Source organism: Choloepus didactylus, chromosome 27 (genome assembly GCF_015220235.1).
Source record: "Choloepus didactylus isolate mChoDid1 chromosome 27, mChoDid1.pri, whole genome shotgun sequence".
Classification (NCBI taxonomy): Eukaryota; Metazoa; Chordata; class Mammalia; order Pilosa; family Megalonychidae; genus Choloepus; species Choloepus didactylus.
In genome coordinates, this window is record NC_051333.1 from 12447336 (window position 1) to 12464245 (window position 16910).

A 16910-nucleotide genomic window follows, 5' to 3' on the forward strand; every position below is an offset into this window, starting at 1 on the left:
GTATGATGAGTGGATGGTCTCGTTTGTCCCCCTGCAGTTATTCTGGATTATTTACTAGTTATTTCTGGTTTTTTGTAGTTGTTCCAGGGGGACTACTTAGCTTCCACTCTTCTTTATGCTGCCATCTTGCCCCTCCTCAAAACTAATTTTTTAATGCAATAGCTTTCTTTTTTTTTTACTATATCAAAAATTAAAAAAACAATTCAAACAAAGCAAAGGAGTAAGAAATACAAATAACCTAAAATAACTGTTTCTTCCAACATGTCCCTACCATATTCCAAGAAAATTGAGAAACCCAAACAAAACAAAGGAGTAAGAAAAGCAACCTAGAATAACTACATTGCTTCCAACATGTTCCTACCATACCCAAGAAAATTTGCAAACCATAATCATTCCTGAGCATTCCCATAACATTGAGATTACCCACAATAGCTTATCTGTTCTTATTAGATTATCATTCCCCCTTCACTAGTTGCTGTCTATCTCTACGTCCCCTACATTCTACAATATAAAATATTTATTTTACATTTTTCACAGAGTTTACATTAATGGTAACATAAAATATCTCTTTTTGTGTCTGACATATTTCATTCAGCATTATGTCTTCCAGGTTCATCCATGTTGTCATATGTTTCATGACCTCATTCCTTCTTACTGCTGCATAGTATTCCATCATGTGTATATACCACATTTTGTTTATCCACTAATCTGTTGAAGGGCATTTGAATTGTTTCCATTTCTTGCCAATTGTGAATAATTCTGCTATGACTATCGATGTGCAAATATCTGTTCATGTCACTGCTTTCAGATCTTCTGGGTATATACCAAGAAGTGAAATTGCTGGATCGAAGGGTAACTCGACATCTAGTTTTCTAAGGAACTGCCAGACTGTCCTCCAGAGTGGCTGTACCATTATACAGCCCCATCAACAATGAATAAGAGTTCGAATTTCTCCACATCCTCACCAGCATTTGTAGTTTCCTGTTTGTTTAATGGCAGCCATTCTAATTGGTATGAGATGATATCTCATTGTGGTCTTAATTTGCGTCTCCCTAATAACTAGTGAAGATGAACATATTTTGATATTTTTTGGCCATTTGTATTTCCTCTTCAGAGAAATGTCTTTTCATATCTTTTGCCCACTTTATAATTGGGCTGTTTGTACTATTGTCATTGAGTTGTAAGATTTCTTTATACATGCAAGATATCAGTCTTTTTTCAGGTACATGGTTTCCAAATACTTTTTCCCATTGAGTTGGCTGCCTCTTCACTTTTGTGACAAATTCCTGTGAGGTACAGAAGCTTTTAAGTTTTAGGAGTTCCATTTATCTATTGTTTCTTTCTTTGCTTGTGCTTTGGGTGTAAGGTCTAAGAAGTGACCTCCTAACAGAAGGACATGAAGGTAATTCCCTACATTATCTTCTAGGAGTTTTATGGTGCCGTCTCTTATATTGAGGTTTTTAATGCACTTTGAGTTAATTTTTGTGTAGCTTGTGGGCTAGGGGTCCTCTTTCATTCTTTTGGATATGGATATCAAGTTCTCCCAGCCCCATTTGTTTAAGAGACTATTCTGTCTCAGTTCAGTGGTTCTGGGGGCCTTATCAAAGATCAGTTGACTATAGATCTGGGAATCTATCTCTGAATTGTCAATTTGATTCCATTGATCAATATGTCTGTCTTTGTGCCAATACCATGCTTTTTTTGACTACTGTGGCTTTATAGTAAGCTTCAGAGTCAGGAAGTGTTAAGTCCTCTCACTTTGTTTTTCTGTTTTTAGAATGTCTTCAGCAATTCGAGGCATCTTTTCCTTCCAGATAAATTTGCTAACTAGCTTTTCCAAGTCTACAAAATAGGTGGTTGGCATTTTGATTTGAATTACATTGAATCTGTAGATGAGTTTGGGTGGAATTGACATCTTAATGACATTTAGCCTTTCTATTCATGAACACAGAATAGTTCTCCATCTTTTTAGGTAAGCTTCTATTTCTTTTAGTAAAGTTATGTAATTGTCTATGTATAGATCTCTTACATCCTTGGTTAAGTTTATTCCTAGGTACTTGATTTTTTTTTTAGTTGCTATTGAGAATGAAATCTTTTCTTGAGTGTCTCTTCAGTTAGGTCATTTCTAGTGTATAGGAACATTACTTATGTGCATTAATCTTGTATCCCGCTACTTTGCTAAATTTGTTTATTAGCTCAAGTAGCTGTGTCGTCAATTCGCAGTGTTTTCCACATATAAGATCACATCATCTGCAAATAATGATAGCTTTACTTCTTCCTTTCCAATTTGAATTCCTTTTATTTCTTTGTCTTGCTGGATTGCTCTGGCTAGCATTTCTAGCAGTGTTGAATAACAGTGGTGACAGCTAGCATCCTTGTCTCATTCCTGATCTTAGAAGGAAGGCTTTCAGTCTCTTCTCATTGAGTACTACGCTGGCTGTGCATTTTTCCTATATGCCCTTTATCATGTTGAGGGCATGAAGTGTTTTTATAAAAAAAAAAAAGGTGCTGGATTTTGTTGAACACTTTTTCAGCATCTATTGAGAGGATCATTTGATTTTTCCGTTTTGATTTGTTAATGTGTTGTATTATGTTGACTGATTTTCTTATGTTGAACCATCCTTGCATGCCTGTATTGAATCCCACTTGGTCATGGTGTATGATTTTTTTACCGTGTCTTTGGATTCAGTTTCCAAGTATTTTGTTGAGAATTTTTGCATCTATATTCATGGGGGAGATTGGCCTGTAGTTTTCCTTTCTTGTAGCATCTTTACCTGGTTTTGGTATTAAAGTGATGTTAGCTTCATAAAATGAGTTATGTAGTGTTCCATTTTCTTCAATGTTTTGAAAGAGTTTAAGTAAGATTGGTGTCAGTTCTTTTTGGAAAGTTTGGTAGAATTCCCGTGAAGCCATCTAGCATTGAGCAGTTATATCTCGGGAGCTTTTTCATGACTGATTAGATCTCTTTGCTTGTGATTGGTTTGTTGAGGTCTTCTATTTCTTCTCTGGACAGTCTAGGTTGTTCATGTGTTTCCAAGAAATTGTCCATTTCCTCTACATTATCTTGTTTGTTGGCATACACTTGTTCATAGTATCTTCTCATCATTTTTAAAATTTCTTCTGTATCCATAGTAATGTCCCCTCTCTCATTTATTATTTTGTTTATTTGGGCTTCTGCTCTTTTTGATTTTGTCAGTCTATCAAGGGGCTTGTCGATCTTGTTGATCTTCTCAAAGAACCAACTTTTGGTTTTATATATTCTCTCTCTCTCTCTCTCTCTCTCTCTCTCTCTCTCTCTCTCTCTTTTCTTTTGTTCTCTGTATCATTTATTTCTGCTTAAGTCCTTCTTATTTCCTTTCTTATGCTTGGTTTAGGATCAGTTTGCTGTTCATTTTCTAGCTTCTTCAGTTGTTCTATTAGTTCTTTGGTTTTAGCTCTTTCTTCCTTTTTAATGTATGCATTTAGAGCTATAAATTTCCACCTCAATACCACCTTCACTGCATCCCATAAGTTTTGATATGTTGTGCTCTCATTTTCATTAGTCTCAAGACATTTAGCAATTTCTCTTGCTATTTCCTCTTTATCCCACTGATTGTTTAGGAGTGTGTTCTTTAACCTCCAGATATTTGTCAGTGTTCTAAATCTTTGATGGTTATTGACTTCTAGTTGTATTCCATTGTGATCTGAGAATGTACTTTGAATAATTTCAATCTTTTTAAACTTGTTGAGGCTTGTGTTGTGGCCCAGCATGTGATCTATTCTGAAGAAAGTTCCATGCCCTAGAGAAGAATGTAAATCCTGGTGATTTGGGATGTAATGCTCTATATATGTCTGTTAAGTCAAAATCATTTATCACATTCTTTAGTTTCCCAATGTCCTTATTGTTCCTCTGTTTGGTTGATCTATCCATAGGAGAGGGTGATGTATTGAAGCCTATTTTCTGTGAGCCTTTCAATGATTGACTCAATCTCTTTACTTGTGATTGGTTTGTCAAAGTTGTCTATTTCTTCTCAAGTCAATGTTGGTTGTTCATCTTTTCTAGGAAGTTGTCCATTTCACCTAAGTTACCTAGTTTATTAGCATGTAGTTGCTCATAGTATCCTCCCATTATCTCTTTTATTTCTATGGGGTCAGTAATGTCCCTTTCCCATTTCTGATTTTATTTATTTGCACCTGATTTTTTGTTGTTGTTGTTAGCCTAGCTAAGGGTCCATCAATTTTACTGATTTTCTCAAAGAACCAACTTATGGTTTTGTTGATTCTCTATATTGTTTTCCTGTTCTCAATTTCATTCATTTCTGCTCTAATCTTTGTTATTTCTTTCCTTCTGTTTGCTTTGGGGTTAGTTTGCTGTTCTTCCTCTAGTTCCTCCTGGTGAATAGGTAATTCCTCAATGTTGGCTCTTTCTTCTGTTTTAATATAGGCATTTAGGACAATAAATTTCCCTCCCAGCACCATGTTTTCCGCATTCCATAAGTTTTGATATCTTGTGTTTTCATTTTCATTTGTCTCAAGATATTTACTAATTTCTCTTTAATTTCTTCCTTTACCCACTGGTTGTTTAAGAGTGTCTTTTAGCCTTCACATATTTGTGAATTTTCTGACCTTCTGCCTATTATTGATTTCCAACTTCACTCCATTATAATCTGAGACAGTCTTTTGTATGGTATCAATATTTTTCAATTTTTTGAGACTTGCTTTGTGATCCAATATGTGGTCTATCATAGAGAATGATCCATGAGCATTTGAGAAAAATGTTTATCCTGCAGTTGTGGGGTATAATGTTCTATAAATATCTGTCAAGTCTAGTTCATTTATTGTACAATTCAACATATTCAACATCTCTGTTTCCTTATTGATCCTCTGTCTTGATGTTCTTATTCATTGATGAGAATGCTGTGTTGAAGTCTCCAACTATTATTGTAGAGGCATCTACTTCTCCCTTCAGTGTGTCAATATTTGCCTCATGTATTTTTGGGGCACTATGGCTCTGCGCAAAAATATCATTGTTCTGTCTTCTTGATGAATTGTCCTTTTTATTAATATATAGTGTCCTTCTTTTACTCTTTTAATTGTTTTACATTTGAAGGCTAATTTGTCTGATATTAATATAGCTACCCCCCACTTTTTTTTCTGGTTGTTGTTTTCATGAATCATCTTTTTCCAACCTTTCAGTTTCAACCCATTTTTTTGTCCTGTGTCTAAAGTGAGTCTTGTGTAGAGAGCAGATAGATGGGTCCTGTTTTTTAATCCATCCTGCCAGCCTACTTCTTTTTATTGGGGAGTTTATTCCATTAACATTTAGTGTTATTATTATAAGAGCAATACTTTCTTCTACCATTTTGTCTTTGGGATCTTATATGTCTTATTTTATTTCTCTCTAATTTTCCTGATAGTCTTCATTTCTACACTCTTCTCTAAATCTCTCTCTCTGCTCTCTTTTCCTATTAGGGTGTAGCCCTCCCTTTAGTATTTCCTTTTTTTTTTTTTGTCTTGCAATTTTATTGAGATATAGTCACATATCATGTAAGTATTTCTTGTAAGAAGGTCTGTTATTCACAAACTCTCAGTATCTGTTTGTCTGGAAATATTTTAAATTGTCCCTCATTTTTGAAGGACAGTTTTGCTGGATATAAAATTCTTCATTGGCAGTTTTTCACTTCAGTATCTTAAATATATCATACCACTGCCTTCTTGCCTCCATGGTTTCTGCAGAGTCTGCAGAGTCTTATCAAACTTCCCTTGTATGTTATGGATTGCTTTTCTCTTGCTGCTTTCAGAATGCTCTGTCTTTGACATTGGACAATCTGATCAGTAAGTGTCTTGGAGTAGGTCTGTTGGGATCTATTCTGTTTGGGTATGCTGTGCTTCTTGAAACTGTAATTTTATGTCTTTTATAAGAGTTGGGAAATTTTCAGTGATTATTACTTCTGTTATTCTTTCTGCCCCTTTTCCCTTCTCTTGTCCTTCTGGGGCATCCATAACATGTATATTCATGCACTTCATGTTGTCATTCAGTTCCCTAAGACCCTGCTTGTATCTTTCCATTCTTTTCCCTATCTGTTCTTTTGTGTATATGATTTCAGATGGTCTGTCTTCCAATTCACTGATCCTTTCCTCGTCTTCTTCAAATCTATTGTTGTATGTCTCCATTGTGTTTTTCATCTCCTCTATTGTGTCTTTCATTCCCATAAGTTTCTAGCTTATGAATTTTTCCTTATGTTCCCCCAATGTCTTCTTTATATCCTTCATCTCTTTTGCCATATTTTCCTTCAGTTTGTTTATTTGATTTAGATTTGTTTGAACTGCTTTAATTAGTTGTTTCAACTCCTCTATCTCAGTTGAAGTGTGTTTGTTCTTTTGGCTGGGCCGTATTTTCATGTTTCCTAGTATGGCTTATTATTTTTTAGCTATCTAGGAATCTGAATTTCTTGATTAGTTTATTCTGGAGCTCATTTACACTCTTTTACCTTGGGTTTTCTTGTTGGTTGTCTTTGTTGTCTCTGTTCTTTGGCATTCAGTTCAACTTATCCTAGACTTCTAACATAGCTTCTGTTTAGTTCATCAGAAATTTTCAGCTCTTGTTTTTCTGGTTCATTCCCTGCCTCTACATAACTTTTTTGTGGGCGGGTCTCACCAGATATGACTGACCATAATCAGATTTTCCCAGTCTAGACAGGCCCAGGTCTCAGGAAGTGGGTGTATTCCACATGAAGTTTCCCTGAGAATGAGACCCTGCAGTTTGTCAGATCCTTCTGTGAAGCCTCTAGACTCTGTGCTTTTCCTATCCTGTCCAGCAGGTGGTACCTGTCAGCCAGCAGTTCCCCACTGGTGTAGAGATATGTGCTTCTAATTCTTAGCAGCCCCTTTCCCTGCCAGGGGTGTGGCTGTTTTCCAGCCCCTGGGGGTCTGAGTTCTCTGAGGGAGGGCTGCCACTTAAGCTGGGCCCCACCCTTCTCTTGGGGAAGTTATGCCCTTTACAGAGTTATCTCCCCCACTAGACATTGCTTTGCCTCTCAGACCTATCTTAGCTCTACCCTCACCTGGGTCTAGCTACTAGTTGAAAATATCTGAGGCTTTCTGTACTGAGCTACTGAGAATAATTTTTAAAAAAGAAGAAAAAAAAAAAAAAACAAGGGAAAAAAAAGAAATCCCCTTTCAGAGCATTTCCCCAATCTCCAAGTTCTGCCAGTCAAGAGCTGGAGCTGGTATCCATCTCTATGTATAACCCACCCCCTTTTTGGGGCACAGCCCCTTTTCAGCACTCTGAGCTCAGCTGACTCCAAAGTCCTCTTTATTCTTTTTTATTTTATTTCATTTTATTTTTGTCAGCCCCACCTCCTCTCTGCCATGATTAAAGCCACAGTTTTAGCTTTGCCTAGCTCTTTTTCCTTGCTCCTAGTAGAGACTATTTAAAGATACACACTTTAGGAAATGGTCTCCTTCACCTGGCTAGTTACTCTCAGACAACTTTAATTCTGCCCTTGCCTAGGGCAGTGCTGAAATCTGAGAGTTCTGGCAGCTGTAATGGGACATTGAAAAGTAAAAATGATAAAGAATTTGAGAGAAAAAAAAGAAAAAAACCTTTTCAGAGCTGGACCCCAGATCCCCAGGTTTGCCAATCAAGAGCCACAGTTGGCACTCATTTCTATGTGCCCCTTTTTCTTAGGGCCCAGCCCTTTTCTGGTATTCTGAACTCCTTCAACTCCAAATTGCCTGTTTTTGTTTTGTTTTGTTTTTATTTAGTTTTTAGTGCTGTTGTTAGCCTTGCCTCCTCTCTGCCGAACTGAAACCTCTTGGTTCCTTTTGTGTTTGCTCTTGATTTATCTGTGCTCAGAGATTTTAGTCAGCAGTCCAAATTTGTTAATTAATTCTGCAATTGGAGCCTGGTTAAGCCCCCTTCCTTCCTCCCACTAGAAACTGTTTCTTTTTCCCTTGGGGAGCCAGCTCCCGGACAGTCTGCCATGCCTTTGGGTAAGGAGCACCAGTGGGGAAACACAGTTCTTCACTGCAATCTCAGCCATTCCACCCATTCCAGACTGGTATATGATGTGCATCCAATTACAGAAGTCCCCCCAAATAGTTGTTCCATATAGTTCCTGGCTATTGATCAGCTGCCCTAGATGAGTAACTAAATTCCACACCTCACCACTCCACCATCTTGCCCCACCCTCCAAAATTTGTTGAGTTAGTTTTTTGTTCCCCTCTTCAGTGTGATGTGATACATTTGAAATATAGTAGAAATACAATTTCTATTTTTAGCGTTTCTTGTGGATTTATTTTATTGTGCATGTGAAACATTAATATGGTTCTAAAGTCAGAACCATATATAGAGAATGATCACAGAAATGTATTAGATTGTTTTGTAATCCTGGAAGCTGTCTGAAGGCAGTGAGGCCTGTTGGTTGACCTTGCAGGATTTTTTAGTAATTTCAAATTCAGACTCTGCCACTTAATTAGCTTTCTGACCTCAGGCAACCTACTTAAGCTCTTGATGCCTCCATTTTCAAATATCAAAATATGGAGAAAAATAGTATTACTTTAGAGGAATGAAGAATAATTGCATGATAGACACAAAGCACAATGCTTGATACATATTATTTCTTGATAAAAAATTTTAACAATATCTAATATTTTATTATCAAATTACAACAGAACTTACTCAGAAATTTTAAAGAATTTTAGTCAATAATTTTCACCCTTTTTCTACACAGAGCTTGAGTCTAATTCTTGGGATCAAAGACTACTTTTATATCACCCAAGTCTTTGTAAATTGTCCAGTGTAAAATCTGTGGTGAAACTTGTTCAACAATTTTATATTTAACAGATTATTCCTAATGATTTTAAAAATGTTCATTGTTTTCTTTTGCTATTGACTGGCTTTATTGTTATTTTTTTACTTCTTGTAAGATGTGAGGAGTGCTAACTGAAGTACTGCATGTCTCTCTCTATATATATATACAAGGGCCATTGAGAAATTGGAATTAGTTAGATCAGTTCTTTTCACCCTCACTACAACAGCCATAATCTAAATAATACATCATTGGAAAATTTAGTTATAGTCCCAGTGATGACCTTCAGATCTTCTGAAGAATAGACAAGGTGAAGGATTAAGAAGCTGCACATTTACAAATCTACAAAAGAACCATTGATAAAAACTCTTGATTTAAACTGTATTACAAAATTCATATTCTAAAGTGAGGTATCTGAATTGATTTGATTCATTCTCATGCTTCCTAGGTGAGTGTAACATACCTAAAATAAATGATTCAACACAATTCTGGCAGCCCAATACCAAAGATCCCAAAAAAGAAATACTGAGACAGCCAACAGGAGAAATCTGCTCATCAGGCTGCCCTCTTGGAACTGGCACTGCCCGCAGGATGTGGTGTGAATCACTATCACTGCATCTTTCCCCATTTGATGGTGGCAGTAATCTCTGCAATCACTCCAGGAATATTGCTTTTTTTATGTAAAAAGTCAGTATTATCTTAACACAATTTTATTGAGATATAGTCACATACCAGATAATCATGCTAAGTGTACAGTCATTGGTTCACAGTATCATCATACAGTTGTGCATTCATCACAATTTTTGAACATTTTGATTACTCCAAAAAGAAAAATGAGAAAAATAAACACCCAAGACACCCCACATCCCTTATCCCCACCTATTATTTACTTATTTTTTGTCTTTATTTTCTTACTCATCTATCCATACACTGGATAAACGGAGTGTCAAGTCACAAGGTTTTTACAATTACACAGTCACACCATAAAAGCTATATAGTTATACAATCATCTTCAATAATCAAGGCTACTGGAATACCAATCAACAGTTTCAGGTATTTCCTTCTAGCTATTCTAATACACTAAAAACTAAAAAAAGGTATCTATACAATGCATAAGAATAACCTCCAGATTGACCTCTCAACTCTATTTGAAATCTCTTATCCACTGAAACTTTATTTTGTTTCACTTCTCTTCCCTCTTTGGTCCAAGAAGGTTTTCTCAATCCCATGATGCAAGCACCAGGCTCATCCCTCAGAGTAATGTCCCATATTGCCAGGGAGATTTACATCCCTAGGAATCATGTCCCACATAGGGGGAAAGGCAGTAGGTTTACCTGCAGAGTTGGCTTAGACAGGGAGGCCACATCTGAGCAACAAAGAGGTTCTCTGGGGTCTCTGCGGTTACTTGGGCATAATTATAAGTAGGCTTAGCTTTTCCTATGCAGGAGTAAGTTTCATAAGGGCAAACCCCAAGATCAAGTGCTTGATCTATTAAATTGGGAGTCCCCAATGCTTTCAAGAATATCAGGCATTCCCCAGATGGGGAAGTTTAATATTTCCACATTTCCCCCCAGTCTTTCAAGGGGCCTTTGCAAATACTTTTTTATTCTCTGTCCAAATACCTCAGGGATGAATTGGGGCATCACAGTAACCTGTACAAACCAACAAGATCTCACTCCCTATTCAAAGTTCTATGTAATTATGGTGTTCAAATGAACTGACCCTACAAGTTAAATTAGATAGTGTGCTACAAAAAATACAAATTTTGCACCAAATAAACATCTCTTCCTTTGGTCTCACAGAAGTTGAAGTTTTAAAACACAGTCAATATTGTCCTTTATCCTTTGGTCTGATTTGCCTTAGTCCTAACCAGATCAGCTTCACTGATATCTCTAATTGAAGTATGACCTCTTTTTCAGCTTTTTAAACAGTTGCTGTATGGGGTAATGCTGACTTTCATAGCTGCAGAACTCTAGCATTGAATCTCAGTCATCACACGGATACCCAAAGTTCCAGAGAACAACCAGGTTATACAAAAGAGCTCAGCATCTCATAATTTAGAAATAACCATAACAACTCAGGAATAGATGGGACTGCTGTTAAGAGCTTACAATCTACAGACCTTTACAATAAGCCTTCCCCTGATAACCTATGCTCTCGAATTTCTCAGAATTTGCACGTTATATTTAGTCCATATTAGTGAGGTGTTAGAATATTTGTCTTTCGTTTCTTATTTCACTCAGCCTGTTGTCCTCAAGGTTCATTTACATAGTTGCATGCCTCACAACTCCATTCCTTCTTGCAGTCACTCAATATTCCATTGATGTATACTCCACAGTTCATCCTTCCATTCATCATTCAATGTGCCCTTAGGCTACCTCCATCCATTGCAAATTATGCATACTGCCACCATAAACTCCAGTATGCAAATATCCATTCATGTCCCTGCTTTTAGTTAGTCCAAGTAGATGCAGAATAATGGGGTTCCAGGAGCAACACTGCTTTTGATTTACTCTTTGTAGAGGCAATTCTACTGGCTTCTAAAAGGCAAAGCCTCTCATAATTGCCCTCACTCCATTGGTCAGTAAACTAATGTGGTGAGCCTGTCAATTTCTGACTAAGTCATGTATGTAGTCTGGAACTGGGGACATACTACATGAGGGTTCAGAGACACAGTGGTCCCACTGTGAAACTGAATTGAGCTAAAATTCCACTGATCACTTGACCACTATAAGCCCCTACACTGATTGGTGGGCCACAATGTTGATTTAATTATCCAAGAATTAGTGTTAATTCAGAACAAGTATTCAGCAATCTCCCCAAGTCTGATTATTTCTCTTTACACACTGCACAGTGAAAAATAGCTGAAAGACCCTTTGGGGAAGTCTCGGAGAAAGACTAATGGTACAAATTTTTGGCAGCACAGCATGGTCCTTTCAAGGGAACCTGGACTCCCTTCATACAAGAGATTTGAGGTCTGTAAACTGACTGAAGTCTGAGAAGTGATTCAGGGGCTGCTTGTTTGTCTTGGCAATGCAAGTTAGACTGTTAACTTGACATAGAACCTATTTCATTTATGCAAATCAAATAAATTAATATACTTCCCATGTATTTTCTATGGATACCAAGGTCAACTAGAGAATGTCATACGTCAGACTATTCTAATTTCTACACTGGCTCTACTGTCCATTCCACTAAACATGCCAATCTTGTCTTTGGTAATTAAGTGCTAGCCACTTGCCCCCTGCCACCTTGATACCACTTTATTCCCATTGTATTTAGGGACCCAGGTCAACAGTAGTTCCCAGAAAGCTTCTGACCCATAGAGAACTACTACAGAGAATATGAAGGATGCTGGAGCAACTCTCACAAATTTATTTCTCACAGTCATGATAAAAGATGTGTCCTATGGCCCTCAGCATGAGTGAGCAGCTCTAACATGATAATCCAAAATCATAAACCTAATCTTGCTAAACCTTGGCATATCTTCCTCTGCAGTATACCAAGGCAGATCTGGCATTTAAATTTATCCATTGTAGGCCACTTTTGGATCCATATGTCAACTAACCAAAGGGTTAGAGCTCTTTCTAAACCCTGGAATAAAATACTAAATCCGGAACCTCTGCATAGTAAGCCCATTATCAATAAATCTAGCCTGTTCCAATTTTACAGTACCTCCACCATGATTCCACACCCTTAAGATACATTCCTGCACATTATCCTCAGATTTTTGTCTGTATAAGTTGGAAAAATGATGCAGTTCTTTTGGTGCATAGCACACCTCACCATTGGTTACAATTGTACTTCAACTTTTGGAGAATATTGGAACTTGAGTTGTTATAGGTCTAGAAGCAGATGGGAAGTGGAAGAAGTATTGAGGAGAATCAGCAGTGCCTCACAAGGCAAGTACCTCAGAGGAGGCCATTAAAGATTCTTCAGAAAAAGGTCTAACTTGCTCAGGCAGGAGTGGAAGGGCTGCTTCTACTGGTAAAGAAAATTTGGCAGAAATTAAAATAACATCCCCAGCTTCACGGGATATGCCCATATGGCCCCTCCCAATATTCACAATACCATTCCTTCCAAATCTATGTACTCAACTAACAGAAAACACCACAAGAGGTTGGAAATTCAATTAGTGTTGTAATTCAGACATTCATGGAATAAGACTTTATGTTTGGTTTTCAGAAATTTTGGCCTTGTAGCTGTAGGATGTGTTTTAGGACAGATATAGAAGCTTGCAGGTCATTTTGACTGAGCTTGGTATTTGACACTGTGAACTCATCTTTCTTTCACCACCTTCTCCAGCACAGTTATAAGCAACTGGTCAATACCATTATACTCTCTGGCTTGATTAAAATGTCCAGTGATAGCAAATATGGTATTCTGGTTTGCTAAAGCTGCCACAATGCAAAATACCAGAAATGGAATGGCTTTTAAAACAGGGTTTATTAGTTCATAAATTTACAGTTCTAAGACCTTGAAAATGTCCCAAATAAGGCATTAATAGGACGATACTTTCTCTGAAGAAAGGCCAATGACATCTGGGATTCCTCTGTCACATGGGAAGGCACATGGCCAGTCTCCTGGGCCTCTCCCAGGGTTAGCTTCTGGTTTCCATTGCTTTCCCCAAAATGTCTCTGGGCTTCTGTCTTAGCTTCTCTCTCTCAGCTCCTGTGCATCCTTCTTGTTTCTCCTAGGGCATTTCTCTCTAAACATCTAGGGGTGTTCTCTTAGCTTCTCCAGGGCAAACTCTGGAGGGGTATAGGAACATGGTTTATGTATGCTACTGAAGTTAAGTTGGTATGAAAGCAAACAAGATTGTTATAGAATTAGGAAATTAAATTTAAGCCCACAGTAACCACAAAGAAAATATAGAGAATATCAACAAACACAGAGACAGAAAGTAGATTACAGATTACCAGGGGTAGGGGCAAGGGCAATAAGTAGTTAATGCACAATGATTATAAGGTTTCTGTTTGGGGTGAAGAGAAAGTTATAGTAATGGATGATGGTGAGAATACTGCAACACTGTAAATGAGATTAATCACACTCAATGGTATGCTTGGGAGTGATTAGGATGGAAAAGATTTATGTTGTTTACATGTTTTCAAAATTTCAAAAAAGAAAAAGGGATAATGATAAATAAATGGAATACATGGATGATGGATAGAAATATAGGCAAAGGTGGCAAAATGTTAAAATTGATGGATCTGGGTATCTGAGGGGGTAGGGAATATGTTGGAGTTTTCTGTATTGTGTATGGGGTTTGTATTGTTTTTACAACTGTCCTGTATGTTTGAAATTATTCCAAAATAAAAAGTTATAAGAAAATTTATATGTAAGGGCACCCAAAAACATCTTGAAGGAAAACAAAGTTGAAGGACTCAAACATCACAATTTCAAGCCTATTATAAAGCTACAGTAATCAAAACAGCATGGTACTATCACAAGGACAGATATATTGAACAAGGACAGAAATAAGCCCTCATATCTATGGCCAAATGATATCTGACAAGGATGCAAAGGCCACTCAATGGGGAATAACATTTTCAACAATGGTGCTGGGAAAAGTGGACAGCCATATGCAAAAGAATGAAGGTAGATGCACATCTCACATGATGTACAAAAATTAACTCAAAATGATCAAAGACCTAAATGGGATTTCATCAAAATTTAAACTTTGTGCATCAAAGGACTTCATTATGAAAGTAAAAAGACAACCTACAGAATCGAAGAAAATATTTGGAAACCATAGTATCTGATAAGGCTTTAATATCCAGATATATATAAACAAACTCCTATGACACAAAAATGAAAAGACAAACAACGCAATTTAAAAATGGGTGAAAAACTTGAATACACATTTCTACAAAGAAACACAAATGGCAAAAAAGCACATGAAAAGATGCCCAAAATCATTAGCCACTAGGGAAATGCAAATTGAAACTGCAATGAGATAATCATTTCACACCCACCAGAATGGCTACTATTTTTTTTTTTTTTAATGTAAAATACCAAGCGTTGGAAAGGTGTGCAGAAATAGCAACACTCCCTCATTGTTTGCGGGAAGGTAAAATGGTGCAGCCACTATGGAACACTGTTTGGCAGTTCCTCAGAATGCTAAGTATATAATTACCATATGACCTAGCAATCCCACTTCTAGGTATATGCCCAAATAACTGAAAGCAGTGACTCGAACAGGTATTTACACACTGACGTTCATAGCAGAATTATTCGCAATTGCCAAAAATGGCATCATGTTTAGTGAAATAAGCCAGACATAAAGGACAATTGTTGTATTACCTCACTATTATGAATTAGAATAAGCAAAGCCATAAAGTCAGAGACTAGGATATAGGTCACCGGGGGCTGCTGGGGTGGGCACAGGAAAGAGGGAGTTAATGCTTAAGTGTTTCTATTTGGGTGATGGAAAAGGAAAAGTTTGGGTAATAGTAGTAATGGTAGAACAACATTGTGAATGTAATTAACAATACTGAATTATATACCTGAATGTGGTTTAAAGGGGAAATTTTAGGTTGTATATTTTTTACTAGAAAAGAATTAAAAAAAAACACATAGGACTGTACCACACAAACAGTGATTCCCTAGTGTAAATTATAGACTATAGTTAACAGTATAATTAAATAATAGTCTCATCAATTGTGACAAAGGTACCACACTAGTGCAAAGTGTTAAAATAGGAAAAATGCTGCACGTGAGGGGGGGTTACAGGGAAATTCTGTATATTCTGCAAGATCGTTCCATAAGCCTATAACTTCTCTAACTAAAATTAAAAAAAAAAATCAGTGGTGTTTCTGTACATTAGCAATCAACAAGCTGTGAGGAAATCAATTTGAAAAATCCATTTACAATAACAAAAAGAATCAAATATCTAAGAATAAATTTAACCAAGAATGTAAAAGCACTTGTACGTGGAAAACTATATAAAATATTGCTGGAAGAAATTAAGGAAGACCTAAATAAATGAAGGGACATTCTATGTTCATGGATTGGAAGAGTAAATATCAAGACGTTAATTCTACCCAAAGTGATATACAAATTTAATGTAATCCCAATCAAAACTCCAACAGCCTTCTTTTCAGAAATGGAAAAGGCAATCATCAAATTTATATGGAAGGGTAAGGAGCCATGAATAACTGAACACATCTTGAAACAGAAGAACAAAGTTGTAGAACTCACTTTCCAATTTTAAAACCAATTACAAAGGTACAGTAGCACAACAGCGTAGCAATGGCACAAGGGCATACATATAGAACAATGGAATCGAAATGATAGTTCAGAAATAAATTATCACATCTATGCGATAGGGAATGGAGAGTTAATACTTAATTGGTACGGAGTCTCTTCTTGGGGTGATGGAAGTTTTGGTAATGATCAGTAGTGATGGTAAACCACAGCATTGTGCGTATAATTAACATCACTGAACTGCATATTTGAGACTGGTTAAAACAGTAAAGTTTAGGTTGTATATATGTTACTAGGAGAGAAAACAAACAAGAAAAATCACCATAAAACACAGAGTCAGGTATGCTAATGTAAACTAAGGATTTTTGATAATAGTCTAATTAAACTATTGTTTCATCAGTTGTAACAAAGGTAATACAGTAATGCAAAATGTTAAAGGAAAAATCTGTGGGGTGGGGAATGATGGTATATGGGAACTCTGTACTTTTGGCAAGATCTTTCTATAAACCTGTAACTGCTCTAATTGAACAAAAAAAAAAAGACCATCACAAAGAAGTTTGTCAGCAGTAAACTGGTTAAGTAAAATAAAATAATCAGTACAACAGAATATTTTACAGGCATTAAAAACGATGGAGGTCAATATTATGGCACAGAAAGGATCTTCAATAATACTTCAATAAGTGAAACAATCAAGTTAGAAAACAGTACATATGATATGTTCCTAGTTTAATAAAATTCTACACAATTGTGCACAAATATCCTAAAGCAGGCTCACCAAAATATTCATACTGTTAAGTTCCTACTGACCTCCACTTTATTCTTTGGGCCTTTCTGTACTAATTTACTTGTTTTCAAGATTCAGGCACTATTTTTGTAAGAACAAGAATATGAAAGTTATGTTTACTTTGAAAT